The sequence below is a fragment of the Amphiura filiformis genome, chromosome 19 (genome assembly GCF_039555335.1).
Source record: "Amphiura filiformis chromosome 19, Afil_fr2py, whole genome shotgun sequence".
Taxonomy (NCBI): Eukaryota; Metazoa; Echinodermata; class Ophiuroidea; order Amphilepidida; family Amphiuridae; genus Amphiura; species Amphiura filiformis.
Window position 1 is genome coordinate 53,078,703 of NC_092646.1, and position 24,651 is coordinate 53,103,353.

Consider the following 24,651-nt stretch of genomic DNA (forward strand, 5'->3'; position numbering starts at 1 on the left):
CTGTGTGTGTGCGGGTCGTATAGTCCCCTTTGGCGTTCCCACTCTTCACAACGTTCTGATCATCCACTCAAAAATATCAATATCAATAATAATCAAATATATTAACATCAATATCAACAATAATCAAAAATAGTAAAATCAATATCAATAATAATCCAAATTATTATCTATATCAATAATAATCAGGATTATTAACATCAATATCAATAATAATCAAAAATATTACACATATCAATAATAATATAAAAAAAACCAATATAAATATCAATAATAATAAAAAATAGTAAAATCAATATAAATAATAATCTAAACTTTTAATATCTATATCAATAATATATTAACATCAATATCAATTATTATAATCAAAGATATTAATATCAATATCAATTAGGCATATTATAATCAAAGATATTAATATCAATATCAATAATAATAAAAAATATTTACACATATCAAAAATAATCAAAAAAAATAATATCAATATCAATAGGAATCAAAATATGAAAATCAATATTAATAATAATCCAAACTATTATATCAATATCAATATATCAATAATGATAAAAAATACTATCATCAATATCAATAATAATCAGAAATATTAATATTTTTGATTATTATTGATATCATTTTCTTTTTATATGAACTTTAAAATTGCATCGTGCCGGGTAGTCTATTGAAATCGAACTGACGTCAATAAAACGTCAAACATCGCACAAACAGACTTGATTAGAATTTACCGTCACTCATCGTGAGTTGCCGTTAGTTGTCGCTGAGAATCCGTCAGCGACCGCAGACGGCCGAAATTATTCGTCGGGAAATTTTCAACATGTTGAAAATTTTGTGACGACAAAAAAGTAGTTGTGATTCCGTTCAAATTTCGTTGGAGACCGCAACCCTCATTTCTTTGACGTTTCCATACCGTGGGAAGCCGTCTCTAGTCGTTTTGAGGTCGTCACAATTTCGTTGGTAGTCGTTGTCAACGACCATAAAAAAGACTTGATTAATTTTTACAATCCTACAAATGCATATATCTATCTCATGAATCACACAAAAAGTTTTAAATCGTTGACCATCGTTTAAAAATCGTAACCCATCGCAGACCACCGTTTCAATGCCGCAGGTACTCGCAAACGATACTCGCAAACAATATCCGTCACTCTCCGGACAAAATTCGCAATTCACTGTCGCACCAAGATCGTTACAATTTCGTTGCTTGCCGCAACGTGTCGTCAGGGTTCGAGATGTCATTGAAATCGCAACGCTCCTTCGCCTCCGAAGGAGGCTAGAACGGGTTGTTATAGCGCGTAGGTGGGTACGCAGTGAAGTCGAAGGAATTTGTTTTGGTCTTTGCGTACTGAAATCAACAATCGCGACTTCGCATTGTAGTACACATTGCTATACGCCATGAGTGCTTTATTCAGAGCGTACTGAAGCTAAACGCACTCAATTTGGAGAATTTACGTGTTGCCAGTGAGTCTGCCAAGTATTTTTTTGATTGATATGTAGGCCCAAGGCTAGACCGTGTTTTGTTTGTTTGTTTTATTGTGGTTTTGGTTTACGTTTGTTTCCTTGTTTGTTTTTGTTTTTGCTTCTCCTTTGTTTTGATTCCGAAGCATAATTGGGGGAAAGGTGCATTTAACATTTTGAAATTTAACACATCTTTATAAATTATTTATGCAGTGTTTTGTAGCTTTTTGTGGTGATGTTGTTGTTGGGTTTTTTATTTTATTTATTTTATTTTATTCTTTTTTTGTGTGTGGGTTTTGATGAATTTTTTTTGTTTGGTAGGGTTTTTTTTCCTTGCTTGGTTGTTTGTTTTTGTATGCTTGTTTGGAATTGCGTGTTTTCATTTTGCAAATGCGAAAAGCATTATACGTCAAAATTTCAATCATTTCAAAAAATTCAATCCAAATACAAACAATTAGCATGATTAGTAGGCCATGCTGCTGATGATGTGTGTCATAGCAATCATTCATATTTTGTACTTAATTTTTAGGCCTAAAATATTTCAAATTCGCCCCACCCCAACAAAAAAAAATTGAATGAAATTCATAATTGATATTAGATTTGAAATTAAATCTTACAGATTTAAAATTAAATCTTTAAGAATTAAAATTCAAATCTATACGATTAATTTTAAATCTAAAATTGATTGGTCCCTAATTACATTTATGCAATCATTAAGGATTTATTTTAAATCATTGTAATTTAGAGTGTAATTATAAGCATGTAGGCCCTAACATGCATGTGTTACTTATTGCTCTCTTAGGCCTACTCATATTATGATCTCCTTTGCCACATTCGTTACATTTTTCAAAACTTAGGCCTATACATACAGGCCTATTTAACAAAATAAAGTTATCACAGTTTGCTCAAATTATGTCTATACACCTGCACCAAGTATTATACTTAAATTTAACATGCTAAAATCTTAATATTTTAGCATCTTTTACCTTAAAAGGTATAACACCCTAAATCTTAATATTTTAGCATCATGTTAAATTCATTCTTATTAGGCCCTACTCACAGCAGAAGAGAGATCTCTCCCTCTGTGGCCCTACTTATAAAATGCATTTAGGCCTATATACAACAAAATGAATCACGAAGACCAAATAGTTTTCAGTGAACATCGCCAGCATGCCAGGTAGGCATAGAACGAATTTGAACGGAATTTGAATAAAAAATGGCTGTAACTTGCAAAATAGGTTGCATGATTTTCTTAAGCTTTAATAGACCAAATTAATTTGAAGGAATTAGTAGGCTTATACAAACAGAAAAAAATATAACTACGTAGTAGGTCCTATAACAAAATATTTAAGTATAATAATACCCCCCATAAATTGTTTGCAAAAATCGAAAGGTGGGATGGTCCTAGATCCGTGATTTTGCCCCTGTTTGTCCCATTCTTTTCGCTGGCATTTTATTCTATTTACTTTCTCTTGATTAGTATGTGTAATATTTATATATAATATATTTGTTTTTGTAATTGTATGAGCCAGTGATGAAGCATAATAAATAAATAAATAAATAAATAAGAAACACACAAAACACATCAAAAAGGAAATTAACAACCAGGAATTATTCAGAGCTTTAGTGAAAAGTGATGGGTTGAAATTGAAAGAGCGGTCGTGAAAAACGGTAAATAGGCCTACATTTGCCATGTTTGCATGCCAATTAAATGCGGGAACTATTTAGGCTAACACCCATCCAAAGTCTTTTTAAGTTGTGCTGATACCATACAAGACTTCAAGCTCCCCACACTCCCCTTTTATCATTTAGGCCAGAGAAGATGTCTTCTCTGTTTAGGCCTATAGCTTTCTTGATCGATCGAAACTCGAATAGGCTACAAGTTCAATTATCTTGCCATTTGACATGGAGGCTGCAGTTTTGCCATTATTTTGACACACCAGCGCGAGAAATACTTCGCGAATTCCGCTAACACCGTGTTGGCTAAACGCAAGCCCTACGCGAACGTTTCCGCGGATATTACGCACTCATCTGAGCTGGGTACTTTTTGGTACCCAGCTGCCAAGGACGTTTTTCGTCAAAAGGGCGTAACGGATGGTTTGACCAATCTTTTGTTTCTTGCCAATTTTGTGTTCAAATCATAATGATTGCCTAAAAACAGCATGTATTTGTAAGAATAACATCCCAACAAAAAAGGAAATGCCTTTGAAGTTTGGATTAAGACACAAAAACCTATGAAAATCCGCCATAAATGCGGACAAAACAACTGAAAATTGATGGCACTTTGTACCCTTTTGGATGAGAGAGGTGTCACGACGCGGAGTAGCGCGCCTAACTTCATCAAATAAGCGTACTTTCCGATCTACGCTTACGCTTAAATATCTATGCGAGATGTGACGTCGCCTGCCGTTGGTTATTCGTCAATGGACGTTGACAACGACTACCAACGAAATTGTGACGACCTCAAAACGACTAGAGACGGCTTCCCACGGTATGGAAACGTCAAAGAAATGAGGGTTGCGGTCTCCAACGAAATTTGAACGGAATCACAACTACTTTTTTTGTCCTCACAAAATTTTCAACATGTTGAAAATTTCCCGACGAATAATTGCGGCCGTCTGCGGTCGCTGACGGATTCGTCAGAGACAACTAACGGCAACCCACGATGAGTGGCGGTAAATTCAAAATTGCAATTCGCAGCTTAACGTCGCTTGCCGTTCTTCACGCCTATTCGTCACTGTGTGACCGGGCCTTAAGTCCAAAGGCTAAAGTCTCAGAAAAACTTGTTTGTTGGTGGGTTTTATGTTTTACTTTCCACTTTCTTCAAGTCAAGAGGATAAAGGCCCTATAGAAGTACGATAAACACCACCATGGTCAGCCTATGCTAAATCATAGACAATCTAAACCATAGCTAAGTACGATAAACACCACCATGGTCAGCCTATGCTAAATCATAGACAATCTAAACCATAGAAGTACGATAAACACCACCATGGTCAGCCTATGCTAAATCATAGACAATCTAAACCATAGAAGTACGATAAACACCACCATGGTCAGCCTATGCTAAATCATAGACAATCTAAACCATAGAAGTACGATAAACACCACCATGGTCAGCCTATGCTAAATCATAGACAATCTAAACCATAGCTTATATCACAATTCCTTCATATGAATGTGTATATAAAGTCCTCACAAATAATAACGCGGTCGATACAATATACCTATTATAGGTGATATTAATCGGCCAGAATTATTAATTGTATTCACAATATTTCATCATAAAGAGAATGGTGGTTTATCCATATGGGAAACCAAACCTTATAATTAATATAATAAATAATGCAAAAATTCATCTTATCTGTTTTTTTAACACACAAAATGAAAAAATTTATGACCATTTATGGAATACTTTACTTGTATAATTTCGAGTTCATCATGATTAATAACCTAATTGTATTATAAAATAAATCGACCATGGCATATAGTCTAACTCGCCTAACAAGCATGAAATCGCTTGCCACCCCCCTACATCGGCCCGCCAATAAATCCTTGCACATGCCAAATATTTGAGATTCAAATGTTCAAACCTTAAAAATTAATGGTCTTGATTATGTTGCGGGCGCATCGAGCAGGAAAATTTGCATATTAAAGCGTTTCCGTACTGTTTTCCTAAGCCGTTTAGATCGTTTTATTTAAAAGACGCCCCATGAATGTGTGCCAAAAAGTGCTTTGCCCCCCCTCGGCTGGCCCTCCCATTTTGCTTTCGCTCGCCCAATTTTACCATCTCACCAGGACTTATAATTATTGTACAGCCCCTAAATGTGTAATCAATGGTTTCTGAATGTGTTGATTGTTAGGCTCTTGCAAAATGCTCTATGGGCATGGCACAATCTGTAGTCTACATTCTGAGTTTTCTCTTCAATCATTTAATTCAACGCCATAGTTATAATAATCGACATGATCAAATACAAAAGAAAGAACATAGGATAACTTAAAGTTATGAGTCATTTCACTTATAATTAATAAAGAATGTATTAAATTAATCAAATAATACAATAATTTATTATTTACCTAATAGGTGCAGATCCAATTGAGTATATCGTTCAAAACTATAAGCCTACATGTCAAATTACGATCTGAATTTTCTCGTTGAAAAGACAAAATTAATGTTTAAGATATTAATACATTATTATATCATTCATAACATTTTTAGTAACTGTTATCCATAGAATGATATAGAAAGAACATATAGGATTACTTAAGGTATGTGTCATTTCACATATTAATAAAGAATGTATTAAATTAATAAAATGATACAATAATTTATTATTTACCTAATAAGTGCAGGTCAAATTGAGTACATTGTTCGTAACTATAAGCCTACATGTCAAATTACGATCATGTCATAGCTAGGCCCCAAAAAGGTATTTTTCATCTGAATTTTCTCGTTGAAAAGACTAAATTAATGTTTAAGATATCAATTATTATTATAAACACCTCAAAAGAAATAAGTCCCCCTCTGAACATGTCGTCATAACATTGTAAGGTTTCGTTTTGTACCAACAAAACTAACTTTGAAATAATTATATGACTGTTTACTAAGTGCTGTGTGAAAATGAGAGATTTCCATGACTTCAGGGCTGAATGAGCCTAAATTGAAGACAAAAAGTGCCCTTTCCAAAAGTCACAAAGTAAGGCCTATGCTTGTTAACTGCAAGGCGTATTGGGACAAGGAATGGAACTGACCATCTTACAACTCACTGTGCTGAACTCTGCACCAAGGGGATTTGCATGGCTGAATGATCAAGAATCGATACACATTACAGTTAATGCAGTTAGCAGCCTGGACAACCGATTCTTTTTGTTCTGCAAGGCTCACTCAGTCATTTAATGAGGCAATACAAACGATCGAATTTGGTGTTGAAATGAGCTAAATTTTGAGTTACACCTTTTCAATGTAAAATTAATTTTCTCGGCCAAATAAAATGCAATCATTTTCATTTTTTCAGTAAATGTCAGGTCAAATTGTAGCGCTTGATACTGTATTTTTTTTCAAATCCTAGTGTTAAACTTAGGCGTGAAATTCAGTCATTTCGTGTAAGATTTTCGATTTTGATAGGCTTAAACTCTGCCCGCGAGCCTTTTTTTGGATCAACCTTTTAGCTTTTCAAAGTAATATAGTTCGCTAATGAAGGATTTTTCCCAACTTTCTATCGCACATCACCGTGAGCGATATATCATAGTTTTGTCAGAATTTCCGTTTTGATTTCACCACTTTTCACTCCCGCCTGAAAATTTTTTCAAAATCAACGCTGGAATCTAAAGCTGATACTAGCATTGTGGATCGATATCCCTGGGTTTAATAGGAATACCGGCATGGGTACAGTGTTGCCAGAACTTCAATATAGCAACGAAATTCCCAGGCCTAATATAGCGCTCCAACTGATCACAGCGGCGTAGCTGGGATTTTTTTCCAAGGGGGGCAAGCCTGTATGGGCGGTGGCCCAAATCCACCAAATGTCCCTGCACTTGGGGGGGGTGAGAGGGGGGAGGGGGCCCAAATAGACAATTTTTGCCAGGCTTATTGAATATAATCGTATGGTATTGCATATCGTATGGATTCTCCATCTCTCAGCCCCCCTCTTCTCCCCTCTCTCTCTCCTCTCTTTTTTCTTCTTTCTCCCTCCTTTTTCCTCTTTTTTCCTTGCACTAGGGGGCGGGGGCCCAAATAGGTAGTGGGGTGTATGTAGGGAAACTTTGGGGTGGTACTCAACACACTTTAACCATGACTTTATTTCAAGGCTTATTGTTGCCACAAATGTTTTTTTCCCTTAAGGTTATTTAATAGGTTTTATAAACTTCCACACCTCTGCACCCACCCCACCCCATAGGCCTACATGTACATGATATTACATAATAACATATAGCATAGCTATACATTTAGGTATAGGCCTACATGTCAAATTAAAAACAAACCCGAACACAAGTCTGAAGGGTGTAATGAAAATGGCAACCCGCGATGGGGGCGGGGGGGGGTAGGTCATGCAAAATTCACCGGGAGATAGGAGGGACAGAAGATTAAAATCCCGTATAATAACACGCTAATTTTTCTAGGTTTGGACCGTGGATGTTCCCATGGACCTCAAGCGTGCGTCTCTTTTAAGAGAAAATACGGACTAACCTAGGTAAACAAACAAACAGACAGACAAAATGGTTTTCATAATCATGGAATCCATATAAATTGAAACTGCAGGCTATCACGGGAGCAAATGTTTAAAATTCACCTCATTTACCAGAAAACCCAATTGGGGATTTGGGCTACTAAATCGCTGGTCGGGCAATATTTGCTTTTCAATGGAAAATTGCCCTGGATGACAACAATGAAAATATCGACTATTTCAGCTGGTTGCTCACGAGATAAAAGTACTGAGTTTGACATTTTCGCATCATGAAGGGAAAAAGGTAAAATCAAAACGGAAATTCTGACAAAACTATAATATATAGACCCACACGATGTGCGTTACAGAGGTGGGAAATATCTTTCTTTAGCAAACTATATTAGTTTGAGACGCTAAAAAACCAATTCCGTAAAAAGCTCGCAGGCGAACTCAAGCCCTATAAAAATCAAAAATATCATACTAAAAGACACAATTTGATGCTTAATTTTATAACCAGGATTTAAAAAAATATATATATCCAAGCACCAAGTTTTTAACTGACATTACTGAAGAAAAAAAATATATTGCTTTATATTTGACCGAGAAAATTAATTTCATAGCAAAAAGGTGTATCTCTGAATTGTGCTGATTTTAACATGTATCGATCGACTTTTAGCGCGACTAAGCATTTCTAAAGAATCGGTTGTGCAGGCGGCTGACTGAATGTTCACTTGGTGAGGATTTTAAACTGCACTCAAACACATGGGGTTTTCCATTAGTAACAAGCCATGAATCAACTTTTGTGACAAGCATAGGCCTACTTTGTGACTTTTGAAAAGGGCAGTTTTTGCCTTCAATTTAGGCTCATTCAGCCCTGAAGTCATGGAAATCTCTCATTTTCACACAGCACTTAGTAAACAGTCATATAATTATTTCAAAGTTAGTTTTGTTGGTACAAAACGAAACCTTACGATGTTATGACGACATGTTCAGAGGGGGACTTATTTCTTTTGAGGTGTTTACGTCATTTTGCCATTTTGAAATAAATTTTTGCAAAAATTTCAATTTTTTTTCTTGTTAATGTGTTCTACATCATAAGTTCTACTAGGGAAACACAACAAAATTGGAAAATTTTTGCACATTTTTGCAAAAATTCAAGCATACCCTATTTCGCCTAATTCGTGTTCAAATTGCATTATACGTCATTTCGCCATTTTGAAATAAATTTTTGCAAAAATTTCAATTTTTTTTTCTTGTTAATGTGTTCTACATCATAAGTTCTACTAGGGAAACACAAAAAAATTGGAAAATTTTTGCACTTTTTTGCAAAAAAATTTTGCGTTAAAATTCAAATCTATACGATTAATTTTAAATCTAAAATTGATTGGTCCCTAATTACATTTATGCAATCATTAAGGATTTATTTTAAATCATTGTAATTTAGAGTGTAATTATAAGCATGTAGGCCCTAACATGCATGTGTTACTTATTGCTCTCTTAGGCCTACTCATATTATGATCTCCTTTGCCACATTCGTTACATTTTTCAAAACTTAGGCCTATACATACAGGCCTATTTAACAAAAATAAAGTTATCACAGTTTGCTCAAATTATGTCTATACACCTGCACCAAGTATTATACTTAAATTTAACATGCTAAAATCTTAATATTTTAGCATCTTTTTACCTTAAAAGGTATAACACCCTAAATCTTAATATTTTAGCATCATGTTAAATTCATTCTTATTAGGCCCTACTCACAGCAGAAGAGAGATCTCTCCCCTCTGTGGCCCTACTTATAAAATGCATTTAGGCCTATATACAACAAAAATGAATCACGAAGACCAAATAGTTTTCAGTGAACATCGCCAGCATGCCAGGTAGGCATAGAACGAATTTGAACGGAATTTGAATAAAAAATGGCTGTAACTTGCAAAATAGGTTGCATGATTTTCTTAAGCTTTAATAGACCAAATTAATTTGAAGGAATTAGTAGGCTTATACAAAAAAAAAAAATATAACTACGTAGTAGGTCCTATAACAAAATATTTAAGTATAATAATACCCCCCCATAAATTGTTTGCAAAAATCGAAAGGTGGGATGGTCCTAGATCCGTGATTTTGCCCCTGTTTGTCCCATTCTTTTCGCTGGCATTTTATTCTATTTACTTTCTCTTGATTAGTATGTGTAATATTTATATATAATATATTTGTTTTTGTAATTGTATGAGCCAGTGATGAAGCATAATAAATAAATAAATAAATAAATAAGAAACACACAAAACACATCAAAAAGGAAATTAACAACCAGGAATTATTCAGAGCTTTAGTGAAAAGTGATGGGTTGAAATTGAAAGAGCGGTCGTGAAAAACGGTAAATAGGCCTACATTTGCCATGTTTGCATGCCAATTAAATGCGGGAACTATTTAGGCTAACACCCATCCAAAGTCTTTTTAAGTTGTGCTGATACCATACAAGACTTCAAGCTCCCCACACCCCCCCTTTTATCATTTAGGCCAGAGAAGATGTCTTCTGTTTAGGCCTATAGCTTTCTTGATCGATCGAAACTCGAATAGGCTACAAGTTCAATTATCTTGCCATTTGACATGGAGGCTGCAGTTTTGCCATTATTTTGACACACCAGCGCGAGAAATACTTCGCGAATTCCGCTAACACCGTGTTGGCTAAACGCAAGCCCTACGCGAACGTTTCCGCGGATATTACGCACTCATCTGAGCTGGGTACTTTTTGGTACCCAGCTGCCAAGGACGTTTTTTCGTCAAAAGGGCGTAACGGATGGTTTGACCAATCTTTTGTTTCTTGCCAATTTTGTGTTCAAATCATAATGATTGCCTAAAAACAGCATGTATTTGTAAGAATAACATCCCAACAAAAAAGGAAATGCCTTTGAAGTTTGGATTAAGACACAAAAACCTATGAAAATCCGCCATAAATGCGGACAAAACAACTGAAAATTGATGGCACTTTGTACCCTTTTGGATGAGAGAGGTGTCACGACGCGGAGTAGCGCGCCTAACTTCATCAAATAAGCGTACTTTCCGATCTACGCTTACGCTTAAATATCTATGCGAGATGTGACGTCGCCTGCCGTTGGTTATTCGTCAATGGACGTTGACAACGACTACCAACGAAATTGTGACGACCTCAAAACGACTAGAGACGGCTTCCCACGGTATGGAAACGTCAAAGAAATGAGGGTTGCGGTCTCCAACGAAATTTGAACGGAATCACAACTACTTTTTTGTCCTCACAAAATTTTCAACATGTTGAAAATTTCCCGACGAATAATTGCGGCCGTCTGCGGTCGCTGACGGATTCGTCAGAGACAACTAACGGCAACCCACGATGAGTGGCGGTAAATTCAAAATTGCAATTCGCAGCTTAACGTCGCTTGCCGTTCTTCACGCCTATTCGTCACTGTGTGACCGGGCCTTAAGTCCAAAGGCTAAAGTCTCAGAAAAACTTGTTTGTTGGTGGGTTTTATGTTTTACTTTCCACTTTCTTCAAGTCAAGAGGATAAAGGCCCTATAGAAGTACGATAAACACCACCATGGTCAGCCTATGCTAAATCATAGACAATCTAAACCATAGCTAAGTACGATAAACACCACCATGGTCAGCCTATGCTAAATCATAGACAATCTAAACCATAGAAGTACGATAAACACCACCATGGTCAGCCTATGCTAAATCATAGACAATCTAAACCATAGAAGTACGATAAACACCACCATGGTCAGCCTATGCTAAATCATAGACAATCTAAACCATAGAAGTACGATAAACACCACCATGGTCAGCCTATGCTAAATCATAGACAATCTAAACCATAGCTTATATCACAATTCCTTCATATGAATGTGTATATAAAGTCCTCACAAAAAATAACGCGGTCGATACAATATACCTATTATAGGTGATATTAATCGGCCAGAATTATTAATTGTATTCACAATATTTCATCATAAAGAGAATGGTGGTTTATCCATATGGGAAACCAAACCTTATAATTAATATAATAAATAATGCAAAAATTCATCTTATCTGTTTTTTTAAACACACAAAATGAAAAAATTTATGACCATTTATGGAATACTTTACTTGTATAATTTCGAGTTCATCATGATTAATAACCTAATTGTATTATAAAATAAATCGACCATGGCATATAGTCTAACTCGCCTAACAAGCATGAAATCGCTTGCCACCCCCCCCCTACATCGGCCCGCCAATAAATCCTTGCACATGCCAAATATTTGAGATTCAAATGTTCAAACCTTAAAAATTAATGGTCTTGATTATGTTGCGGGCGCATCGAGCAGGAAAATTTGCATATTAAAGCGTTTCCGTACTGTTTTCCTAAGCCGTTTAGATCGTTTTATTTAAAAGACGCCCCATGAATGTGTGCCAAAAAGTGCTTGCTCCCCCCCCCCCCCTCGGCTGGCCCTCCCATTTTGCTTTCGCTCGCCCAATTTTACCATCTCACCAGGACTTATAATTATTGTACAGCCCCTAAATGTGTAATCAATGGTTTCTGAATGTGTTGATTGTTAGGCTCTTGCAAAATGCTCTATGGGCATGGCACAATCTGTAGTCTACATTCTGAGTTTTCTCTTCAATCATTTAATTCAACGCCATAGTTATAATAATCGACATGATCAAATACAAAAGAAAGAACATAGGATAACTTAAAGTTATGAGTCATTTCACTTATAATTAATAAAGAATGTATTAAATTAATCAAATAATACAATAATTTATTATTTACCTAATAGGTGCAGATCCAATTGAGTATATCGTTCAAAACTATAAGCCTACATGTCAAATTACGATCTGAATTTTCTCGTTGAAAAGACAAAATTAATGTTTAAGATATTAATACATTATTATATCATTCATAACATTTTTAGTAACTGTTATCCATAGAATGATATAGAAAGAACATATAGGATTACTTAAGGTATGTGTCATTTCACATATTAATAAAGAATGTATTAAATTAATAAAATGATACAATAATTTATTATTTACCTAATAAGTGCAGGTCAAATTGAGTACATTGTTCGTAACTATAAGCCTACATGTCAAATTACGATCATGTCATAGCTAGGCCCCAAAAAGGTATTTTTCATCTGAATTTTCTCGTTGAAAAGACTAAATTAATGTTTAAGATATCAATTATTATTATAAACACCTCAAAAGAAATAAGTCCCCCTCTGAACATGTCGTCATAACATTGTAAGGTTTCGTTTTGTACCAACAAAACTAACTTTGAAATAATTATATGACTGTTTACTAAGTGCTGTGTGAAAATGAGAGATTTCCATGACTTCAGGGCTGAATGAGCCTAAATTGAAGACAAAAAGTGCCCTTTCCAAAAGTCACAAAGTAAGGCCTATGCTTGTTAACTGCAAGGCGTATTGGGACAAGGAATGGAACTGACCATCTTACAACTCACTGTGCTGAACTCTGCACCAAGGGGATTTGCATGGCTGAATGATCAAGAATCGATACACATTACAGTTAATGCAGTTAGCAGCCTGGACAACCGATTCTTTTGTTCTGCAAGGCTCACTCAGTCATTTAATGAGGCAATACAAACGATCGAATTTGGTGTTGAAATGAGCTAAATTTTGAGTTACACCTTTTCAATGTAAAATTAATTTTCTCGGCCAAATAAAATGCAATCATTTTCATTTTTTCAGTAAATGTCAGGTCAAATTGTAGCGCTTGATACTGTATTTTTTTTTCAAATCCTAGTGTTAAACTTAGGCGTGAAATTCAGTCATTTCGTGTAAGATTTTCGATTTTGATAGGCTTAAACTCTGCCCGCGAGCCTTTTTTTGGATCAACCTTTTAGCTTTTCAAAGTAATATAGTTCGCTAATGAAGGATTTTTCCCAACTTTCTAACGCACATCACCGTGAGCGATATATCATAGTTTTGTCAGAATTTCCGTTTTGATTTCACCACTTTTCACTCCCGCCTGAAAATTTTTTCAAAATCAACGCTGGAATCTAAAGCTGATACTAGCATTGTGGATCGATATCCCTGGGTTTAATAGGAATACCGGCATGGGTACAGTGTTGCCAGAACTTCAATATAGCAACGAAATTCCCAGGCCTAATATAGCGCTCCAACTGATCACAGCGGCGTAGCTGGGATTTTTTTTTTTCCAAGGGGGCAAGCCTGTATGGGCGGTGGCCCAAATCCACCAAATGTCCCTGCACTTGGGGGGGGGGGGGGGGGGAGGGGGCGGGGGCCCAAATAGACAATTTTTGCCCGGCTTATTGAATATAATCGTATGGTATTGCATATCGTATGGATTCTCCATCTCTCAGCCCCTCTCTCCCTCTCTCTCTCTCTCTCTTTTCTTCTTTCTCCCTCCTTTTTCCTCTTTTTTCCTTGCACTAGGGGGCGGGGGCCCAAATAGGTAGTGGGGGTGTATGTAGGGAAACTTTGGGGTGGTACTCAACACACTTTAACCATGACTTCCAATGCAAGGCTTATTGTTGCCACAAATGTTTTTTTTCCCTTAAGGTTATTTAATAGGTTTTTATAAACTTCCACACCTCTGCACCCACCCCACCCCATAGGCCTACATGTACATGATATTACATAATAACATATAGCATAGCTATACATTTAGGTATAGGCCTACATGTCAAATTAAAAACAAACCCGAACACAAGTCTGAAGGGTGTAATGAAAATGGCAACCCGCGATGGGGGCGGGGGGGGTAGGTCATACAAAATTCACCTGGAGATAGGAGGGACAGAAGATTAAAATCCCGTATAATAACACGCTAATTTTTCTAGGTTTGGACCGTGGATGTTCCCATGGACCTCAAGCGTGCGTCTCTTTTAAGAGAAAATACGGACTAACCTAGGTAAACAAACAAACAGACAGACAAAATGGTTTTCATAATCATGGAATCCATATAAATTGAAACTGCAGGCTATCACGGGAGCAAATTTTTAAAATTCACCTCATTTACCAGAAAACCCAATTGGGGATTTGGGCTACTAAATCGCTGGTCGGGCAATATTTGCTTTTCAATGGAAAATTGCCCTGGATGACAACAATGAAAATATCGACTATTTCAGCTGGTTGCTCACGAGATAAAAGTACTGAGTTTGACATTTTCGCATCATGAAGGAAAAAAGGTAAAATAAAAACGGAAATTCTGACAAAACTATAATATATAGACCCACACGATGTGCGTTACAGAGGTGGGAAATATCTTTCTTTAGCAAACTATATTAGTTTGAGACGCTAAAAAACCAATTCCGTAAAAAGCTCGCAGGCGAACTCAAGCCCTATAAAAATCAAAAATATCATACTAAAAGACACAATTTGATGCTTAATTTTAACACCAGGGTTTTAAAAAATATATATATCCAAGCACCAAGTTTTTAACTGACATTACTGAAGAAAAAAAATATATTGCTTTATATTTGACCGAGAAAATTAATTTCATAGCAAAAAGGTGTATCTCTGAATTGTGCTGATTTTAACATGTATCGATCGACTTTTAGCGCGACTAAGCATTTCTAAAGAATCGGTTGTGCAGGCGGCTGACTGAATGTTCACTTGGTGAGGATTTTAAACTGCACTCAAACATTCAATTTTTTTCTTGTTAATGTGTTCTACATCATAAGTTCTACTGGGGAAACACAACAAAATTGGAAAATTTTTGCACATTTTTGCAAAAATTCAAGCATACCCTATTTCGCCTAATTCGTGTTCAAATTGCATTATACGTCATTTCGCCATTTTGAAATAAATTTTGCAAAAATTTCAATTTTTTTTCTTGTTAATCATAAGTTCTACTAGGGAAACAAAAAAAATTGGAAAATTTTTGCACTTTTTTGCAAAAAATTCAAGCATACCCTATTTCGCCTAATTCGTGTTCAAATTGCATTATACGTCATTTCGCCATTTTGAAAAATTTTTGCAAAAATTTCAATTTTTTTTCTTGTTAATGTGTTCTACATCATAAGTTCTACTAGGAAACACAAAAAATTGGAAAATTTTTGCACTTTTTGCAAAAATTCAAGCATACCCTATTTCGCCTAATTCGTGTTCAAATTGCATTATACGTCATTTCGCCATTTTGAAAAAAATTTTGCAAAATTTCAATTTTTTTCTTGTTAATGTGTTCTACATCATAAGTTCTACTAGGGAAACACAAAAAAATTGGAAAATTTTTGCACATTTTTGCAAAAAATTCAAGCATACCCTATTTCGCCTAATTCGTGTTCAAATTGCATTATACGTCATTTCGCCATTTTGAAAAAAATTTTGCAAATTTCAATTTTTTTTCTTGTTAATGTGTTCTACATCATAAGTTCTACTAGGGAAACACAAAAAAAATTGAAAATTTTTTGCACTTTTTTCAAAAAAATTCAAGCATACCCTATTTAGCCTAATTCGTGTTCAAATTGCATTATACGTCATTTCGCCATTTTGAAAAAAATTTTTGCAAAAATTTCAATTTTTTTCTTGTTAATGTGTTCTACATCATAAGTTCTACTAGGGAAACACAAAAAAATTGGAAATTTTTTGCACTTTTTTGCAAAAAATTCAAGCATACCCTATTTCGCCTAATTCGTGTTCAAATTGCATTATACGTCATTTCGCCATTTTGAAAAAATTTTTGCAAAAATTTCAATTTTTTTCTTGTTAATGTGTTCTACATCATAAGTTCTACTAGGGAAACACAAAAAATTGGAAAATTTTTGCACTTTTTGCAAAAAATTCAAGCATACCCTATTTCGCCTAATTCGTGTTCAAATTGCATTATACGTCATTTCGCCATTTTGAAATAAATTTTTGCAAAAATTTCAATTTTTTTTTCTTGTTAATGTGTTCTACATCATAAGTTCTACTAGGGAAACACAAAAAAATTGGAAAATTTTTGCACTTTTTTGCAAAAAATTCAAGCATACCCTATTTCGCCTAATTCGTGTTCAAATTGCATTATACGTCATTTCGCCATTTTGAAAAAAATTTTTTTCAATTTTTTCTTGTTAATGTGTTCTACATCATAAGTTCTACTAGGGAAACACAAAAAAATTGGAAAATTTTTGCACTTTTTTGCAAAAAATTCAAGCATACCCTATTTCGCCTAATTCGTGTTCAAATTGCATTATACGTCATTTCGCCATTTTGAAAAAAAATTTTTGCAAAAATTTCAATTTTTTTCTTGTTAATGTGTTCTACATCATAAGTTCTACTAGGGAAACACAAAAAAATTGGAAAATTTTTGCACTTTTTTGCAAAAAATTCAAGCATACCCTATTTCGCCTAATTCGTGTTCAAATTGCATTATACGTCATTTCGCCATTTTGAAAAAAATTTTGCAAAATTTCAATTTTTTTTCTTGTTAATGTGTTCTACATCATAAGTTCTACTAGGGAAACACAAAAAAATCGGAAAATTTTTGCACTTTTTGCAAAAATTCAAGCATACCCTATTTCGCCTAATTCGTGTTCAAATTGCATTATACGTCATTTCGCCATTTTGAAAAAAATTTTTGCAAAAATTTCAATTTTTTCTTGTTAATGTGTTCTACATCATAAGTTCTACTAGGGAAACACAAAAAAATTTGAAAATTTTTGCACGTTTTTGCAAAAAATTCAAGCATACCCTATTTCGCCTAATTCGTGTTCAAATTGCATTATACGTCATTTCGCCATTTTGAAAAAAATTTTTGCAAAAATTTCAATTTTTTTCTTGTTAATGTGTTCTACATCATAAGTTCTACTAGGAAACACAAAAAAATTCGAAAATTTTTGCACTTTTTTTTGCAAAAAATTCAAGCATACCCTATTTCGCCTAATTCGTGTTCAAATTGCATTATACGTCATTTCGCCATTTTGAAAAAAATTTTTGCAAAAATTTCAATTTTTTCTTGTTAATGTGTTCTACATCATAAGTTCTACTAGGGAAACACAAAAAATTTGAAAATTTTTGCACTTTTTTTGCAAAAATTCAAGCATACCCTATTTCGCCTAATTCGTGTTCAAATTGCATTATACGTCATTTCGCCATTTTGCAATAAATGTTTGCAATAATATCAATTTTTTTTCTTGTTAATGTGTTCTACATCATAAGTTCTACTAGGGAAACACAAAAAAAATTGGAAAATTTTTGCACTTTTTTGCAAAAAATTCAAGCATACCCTATTTCGCCTAATTCGTGTTCAAATTGCATTATACGTCATTTCGCCATTTTGAAAAAAAATTTTGCAAAAATTTCAATTTTTTTTCTTGTTAATGTGTTCTACATCATAAGTTCTACTAAAAAAAAAAAAAAAAATTGGAAAATTTTTTTTTGCTAAAAATTCAAGCATACCCTATTTCGCCTAATTCGTGTTCAAATTGCATTATACGTCATTTCGCCATTTTGAAAAAATTTTTTGCAAACATTTCAATTTTTTTTTCTTGTTAATGTGTTCTACATCATAAGTTCTACTAGGAAACACAAAAAAAATTGGAAAATTTTTGCACTTTTTTGCAAAAAATTCAAGCATACCCTATTTCGCCTAATTCGTGTTCAAATTGCATTATACGTCATTTCGCCATTTTGAAAAAATTTTTGCAAAAATTTCAATTTTTTTCTTGTTAATGTGTTCTACATCATAAGTTCTACTAGGGAAACACAAAAAAAATCGGAAAATTTTTGCACTTTTTTTGCAAAAAATTCAAGCATACCCTATTTCGCCTAATTCGTGTTCAAATTGCATTATACGTCATTTCGCCATTTTGAAAAAAAAATTTTGCAAAAATTTCAATTTTTTTCTTGTTAATGTGTTCTACATCATAAGTTCTACTAGGGAAACACAAAAAAATTGGAAAATTTTTGCACAAAAAAAAAAAAAAATTCAAGCATACCCTATTTCGCCTAATTCGTGTTCAAATTGCATTATACGTCATTTCGCCATTTTGAAAAAATTTTTGCAAAAATTTCAATTTTTTTCTTGTTAATGTGTTCTACATCATAAGTTCTACTAGGGAAACACAAAAAAATTGGAAAATTTTTGCACTTTTTTTGCAAAAAATTCAAGCATACCCTATTTCGCCTAATTCGTGTTCAAATTGCATTATACGTCATTTCGCCATTTTGCCTGATGTGGTGCAAAAATTTCAATTTTTTTTTTTTTTTAAGTGTTCTACATCTCGGTGGTCGCCGTATCATTAAAAAAAAAAAAAAATTGGAAAATTTTTGCACTTTTTTGCAAAAAAAAATTCAAGCATACCCTATTTCGCCTAATTCGTGTTCAAATTGCATTATACGTCATTTCGCCATTTTGAAAAAATTTTTGCAAAAATTTCAATTTTTTTTTCTTGTTAATGTGTTCTACATCATAAGTTCTACTAGGAAACACAAAAAAATTGGAAAATTTTTTGCACTTTTTTGCAAAAATTCAAGCATACCCTATTTCGCCTAATTCGTGTTCAAATTGCATTATACGTCATTTCGCCATTTTGAAAAAAATTTTTGCAAAATTTCAATTTTTTTTTTTTGTTAATGTGTTCTACATCATAAGTTCTACTAAAAAAAACAAAAAAATTGGAAAATTTTTGCACTTTTTTGCAAAAATTCAAGCATACCCTATTTCGCCTAATTCGTGTTCAAATTGCATTATACGTCATTTCGCCATTTTGAAAAAAATTTTGCAAAAATTTCATTTTTTTTTTTCTTGTTAATGTGTTCTACATCATAAGTTCTACTAGGAAACACAAAAAATTGGAAAATTTTTGCACTTTTTTAAAAAATTCAAGCATACCCTATTTCGCCTAATTCGTGTTCAAATTGCATTATACGTCATTTCGCCATTTTGAAAAAATTTTTGCAAAAATTTCAATTTTTCTTGTTAATGTGTTCTACATCATAAGTTCTACTAGGAAACACAAAAAATTGGAAAATTTTTGCACTTTTTGCAAAAAATTCAAGCATACCCTATTTCGCCTAATTCGTGTTCAAATTGCATTATACGTCATTTCGCCATTTTGAAAAAAATTTTTGCAAAAATTTCAATTTTTTTTTTCTTGTTAATGTGTTCTACATCATAAGTTCTACTAGCGTATCACTAAAAAATTGAAAATTTTTGCACAATTTGCTAAAAATTCAAGCATACCCTATTTCGCCTAATTCGTGTTCAAATTGCATTATACGTCATTTCGCCATTTTGAAAAAAATTTTTGCAAAATATCAATTTTTTTTTTTCTTGTTAATGTGTTCTACATCATAAGTTCTACTAGGGAAACACAAAAAAAATTGGAAAATTTTTGCACTTTTTTGCAAAAAATTCAAGCATACCCTATTTCGCCTAATTCGTGTTCAAATTGCATTATACGTCATTTCGCCATTTTGAAATAAATTTTTGCAAAAATTTCAATTTTTTTTTCTTGTTAATGTGTTCTACATCATAAGTTCTACTAGGGAAACACAAAAAAATTGGAAAATTTTTGCACTTTTTTGCAAAAAATTCAAGCATACCCTATTTCGCCTAATTCGTGTTCAAATTGCATTATACGTCATTTCGCCATTTTGAAAAAAATTTTGCAAAAATTTCAATTTTTTTTCTTGTTAATGTGTTCTACATCATAAGTTCTACTAGGAAACACAAAAAAATTGGAAAATTTTTGCACTTTTTTGCAAAAAATTCAAGCATACCCTATTTCGCCTAATTCGTGTTCAAATTGCATTATACGTCATTTCGCCATTTTGAAATAAATTTTTGCAAAAATTTCAATTTTTTTCTTGTTAATGTGTTCTACATCATAAGTTCTACTAGGGAAACACAAAAAATTGGAAAATTTTTGCACTTTTTTTTGCAAAAAATTCAAGCATACCCTATTTCGCCTAATTCGTGTTCAAATTGCATTATACGTCATTTCGCCATTTTGAAAAAATTTTGCAAAAATTTCAATTTTTTTTTTCTTGTTAATGTGTTCTACATCATAAGTTCTACTAGGAAAAACAAAAAAATATCAAAATTTTTGCACTTTTTTGCAAAAAAAAATTCAAGCATACCCTATTTCGCCTAATTCGTGTTCAAATTGCATTATACGTCATTTCGCCATTTTGAAAAAAAATTGTCAAAAATTTCAATTTTTTTTTTTTCTTGTTAATGTGTTCTACATCATAAGTTCTACTAGGAAAAAAAAAAAAATTGGAAAATTTTTGCACTTTTTTGCAAAAAATTCAAGCATACCCTATTTCGCCTAATTCGTGTTCAAATTGCATTATACGTCATTTCGCCATTTTGAAAAAATTTTTGCAAAAATTTCAATTTTTTTCTTGTTAATGTGTTCTACATCATAAGTTCTACTAGGGAAACACAAAAAAATTGGAAAATTTTTGCACTTTTTTGCAAAAAATTCAAGCATACCCTATTTCGCCTAAGTCGTGTTCAAATTGCATTATACGTCATTTCGCCATTTTGAAAAAATTTTTGCAAAAATTTCAATTTTTTTTCTTGTTAATGTGTTCTACATCATAAGTTCTACTAGGGAAACACAAAAAAAAATTGGAAAATTTTTGCACTTTTTTGCAAAAAATTCAAGCATACCCTATTTCGCCTAATTCGTGTTCAAATTGCATTATACGTCATTTCGCCATTTTGAAAAAAATTTTTTGCAAAATTTCAATTTTTTTCTTGTTAATGTGTTCTACATCATAAGTTCTACTAGGGAAACACAAAAAAATTGGAAAATTTTTGCACATTTTTGCAAAAAATTCAAGCATACCCTATTTCGCCTAATTCGTGTTCAAATTGCATTATACGTCATTTCGCCATTTTGAAAAAAATTTTGCAAAAATTTCAATTTTTTTTTTCTTGTTAATGTGTTCTACATCATAAGTTCTACTAGGGAAACACAAAAAATTGGAAAATTTTTGCACTTTTTTGCAAAAATTCAAGCATACCCTATTTCGCCTAATTCGTGTTCAAATTGCATTATACGTCATTTCGCCATTTTGAAAAAATTTTGCAAAAATTTCAATTTTTTTTTCTTGTTAATGTGTTCTACATCATAAGTTCTACTAGGGAAACACAAAAAAATTGGAAAATTTTTGCACTTTTTTGCAAAAATTCAAGCATACCCTATTTCGCCTAATTCGTGTTCAAATTGCATTATACGTCATTTCGCCATTTTGAAAAAAATTTTTGCAAAAATTTCAATTTTTTTTTTCTTGTTAATGTGTTCTACATCATAAGTTCTACTAGGAAACACAAAAAATTGGAAAATTTTTGCACTTTTTTTGCAAAAAATTCAAGCATACCCTATTTCGCCTAATTCGTGTTCAAATTGCATTATACGTCATTTCGCCATTTTGAAAAAATTTTTGCAAAAATTTCAATTTTTTTCTTGTTAATGTGTTCTACATCATAAGTTCTACTAGGGAAACACAAAAAATTGGAAATTTGCACTTTTTTGCAAAAATTCAAGCATACCCTATTTCGCCTAATTCGTGTTCAAATTGCATTATACGTCATTTCGCCATTTTGAAAAAAATTTTGCAAAAATTTCATTTTTTTTTTCTTGTTAATGTGTTCTACATCATAAGTTCTACTAGGGAAACACAAAAAAATCGGAAAATTTTTGCACTTTTTTTAAAAAAAAATTCAAGCATACCCTATTTCGCCTAATTCGTGTTCAAATTGCATTATACGTCATTTCGCCATTTTGAAAAAATTTTTGCAAAAATTTCAATTTTTTTTTTTTCTTGTTAATGTGTTCTACATCATAAGTTCTACTAGGGAAACACAAAAAAATTCGAAATTGTTGGCACTTTTTGCAAAAAATTCAAGCATACCCTATTTCGCCTAATTCGTGTTCAAATTGCATTATACGTCATTTCGCCATTTTGAAAAAAATTTTTGCAAAAATTTCAATTTTTTTTTCTTGTTAATGTGTTCTACATCATAAGTTCTACTAGGGAAACACAAAAAAATTGGAAAATTTTTGCACTTTTTTTTGCAAAAAATTCAAGCATACCCTATTTCGCCTAATTCGTGTTCAAATTGCATTATACGTCATTTCGCCATTTGAAAAAAAATTTTGCAAAAATTTCAATTTTTTTTCTTGTTAATGTGTTCTACATCATAAGTTCTACTAGGGAAACACAAAAAAATTGGAAAATTTTTTGCACTTTTTTGCAAAAAATTCAAGCATACCCTATTTCGCCTAATTCGTGTTCAAATTGCATTATACGTCATTTCGCCATTTTGAAAAAATTTTTGCAAAATTTCAATTTTTTTTTTTCTTGTTAATGTGTTCTACATCATAAGTTCTACTAGATAATGACACAAAAAAATCCGAGATTTTTGCACATTTTTTTGCAAAAAATTCAAGCATACCCTATTTCGCCTAATTCGTGTTCAAATTGCATTATACGTCATTTCGCCATTTTGAAAAAAATTTTGCAAAAATTTCAATTTTTTTTCTTGTTAATTTGTTCTACATCATAAGTTCTACTAGGGAAACACAAAAAAATTGGAAAATTTTTGCACTTTTTTGCAAAAAATTCAAGCATACCCTATTTCGCCTAATTCGTGTTCAAATTGCATTATACGTCATTTCGCCATTTTGAAAAAATTTTTTGCAAAAATTTCAATTTTTTTTTTCTTGTTAATGTGTTCTACATCATAAGTTCTACTAGGGAAACACAAAAAAATTGGAAAATTTTTGCACTTTTTTGCAAAAAATTCAAGCATACCCTATTTCGCCTAATTCGTGTTCAAATTGCATTATACGTCATTTCGCCATTTTGAAAAAAATTTTGCAAAAATTTCAATTTTTTTTTTTTCTTGTTAATGTGTTCTACATCATAAGTTCTACTAGGAAACACAAAAAATTGGAAAATTTTTGCACTTTTTTAAAAAAAATTCAAGCATACCCTATTTCGCCTAATTCGTGTTCAAATTGCATTATACGTCATTTCGCCATTTTGAAAAAATTTGCAAAAATTTCAATTTTTTTTTTTTCTTGTTAATGTGTTCTACATCATAAGTTCTACTAGGGAAACACAAAAAAATTGGAAAATTTTTGCACTTTTTTGCAAAAAATTCAAGCATACCCTATTTCGCCTAATTCGTGTTCAAATTGCATTATACGTCATTTCGCCATTTTGAAAAAATTTTTGCAAAAATTTCAATTTTTTTTTTTTTCTTGTTAATGTGTTCTACATCATAAGTTCTACTAGGAAACACAAAAAATTGGAAAATTTTTGCACTTTTTTTGCAAAAAATTCAAGCATACCCTATTTCGCCTAATTCGTGTTCAAATTGCATTATACGTCATTTCGCCATTTTGAATAAAAATTTGCAAAAATTTCAATTTTTTTTTTTCTTGTTAATGTGTTCTACATCATAAGTTCTACTAGGAAACACAAAAAAATTGGAAAATTTTTGCACTTTTTTGCAAAAAATTCAAGCATACCCTATTTCGCCTAATTCGTGTTCAAATTGCATTATACGTCATTTCGCCATTTTGAAAAAATTTTTGCAAAAATTTCAATTTTTTTTTCTTGTTAATGTGTTCTACATCATAAGTTCTACTAGGAAACACAAAAAATTGGAAAATTTTTGCACTTTTTTTGCAAAAAATTCAAGCATACCCTATTTCGCCTAATTCGTGTTCAAATTGCATTATACGTCATTTCGCCATTTTGAAAAAATTTTGCAAAAATTTCAATTTTTTTCTTGTTAATGTGTTCTACATCATAAGTTCTACTAGGAAAACACAAAAAAATTGGAAAATTTTTGCACTTTTTTGCAAAAAATTCAAGCATACCCTATTTCGCCTAATTCGTGTTCAAATTGCATTATACGTCATTTCGCCATTTTGAAAAAAATTTTGCAAAAATTTCAATTTTTTTTTTCTTGTTAATGTGTTCTACATCATAAGTTCTACTAGGGAAACACAAAAAAATCGGAAAATTTTTTGCACTTTTTTCCAAAAATTCAAGCATACCCTATTTC